This window comes from Arachis duranensis, chromosome 6 (assembly GCF_000817695.3).
Source record: "Arachis duranensis cultivar V14167 chromosome 6, aradu.V14167.gnm2.J7QH, whole genome shotgun sequence".
Classification (NCBI taxonomy): domain Eukaryota; kingdom Viridiplantae; phylum Streptophyta; class Magnoliopsida; order Fabales; family Fabaceae; genus Arachis; species Arachis duranensis.
The window spans coordinates 46,049,282-46,049,951 of NC_029777.3; positions in this window are offsets into that span (position 1 = coordinate 46,049,282).

Below are 670 nucleotides of genomic sequence, written 5' to 3' on the forward strand. Positions count from 1 at the left end.
TATCTCTTGGATTCTTTAACCGGAATCTTCGTGGTATAAGCTTGAATTGATGACGGCATTCAAGAGAATCTGGAAGGTCTAACCTTGTCTGTGGTATTCTGAGTAGGATTCAATGATTGAATGACGGTGACGAGCTTCAAACTCCTGAGGGCGGGGCGTTAGTGACAGACACAAAAGAATCACTGGATTCTATTTCGGCCTGATTGAGAACCGACAGATGGATAGCCGTACCGTGACAGGGTGCGTTGAACATTTCCACTGAGAGGATGGGAGGTAGCCACTGACAACGGTGAAACCCTTGCATACAGCTTCACTGACAACGGTGAAACCCTTGCATAAGCTTGCCATGGAAAGGAGTAAGAAGGATTGGATGAAGACAGTAGGAAAGCAGAGAGACGGAAGGAACACAGCATCTCCATACGCTTATCTGAAATTCCCACCAATGAATTGCATAAGTATCTCTATCTTTATCTTTATGTTTTATTCGTATATCACCCATATCTATTTGAGTTTGCCTAACTAAGATTTACAAGGTGACCATAGCTTGCTTCATACCAACAATCTCTGTGGGATCGACCCTTACTCGCGAAAGGTTTATTACTTGGACGACCCAGTACACTTGCTGGTTAGTTGTGCGAAGTTGTGTTTATGCCATGGTATTGAACACCAA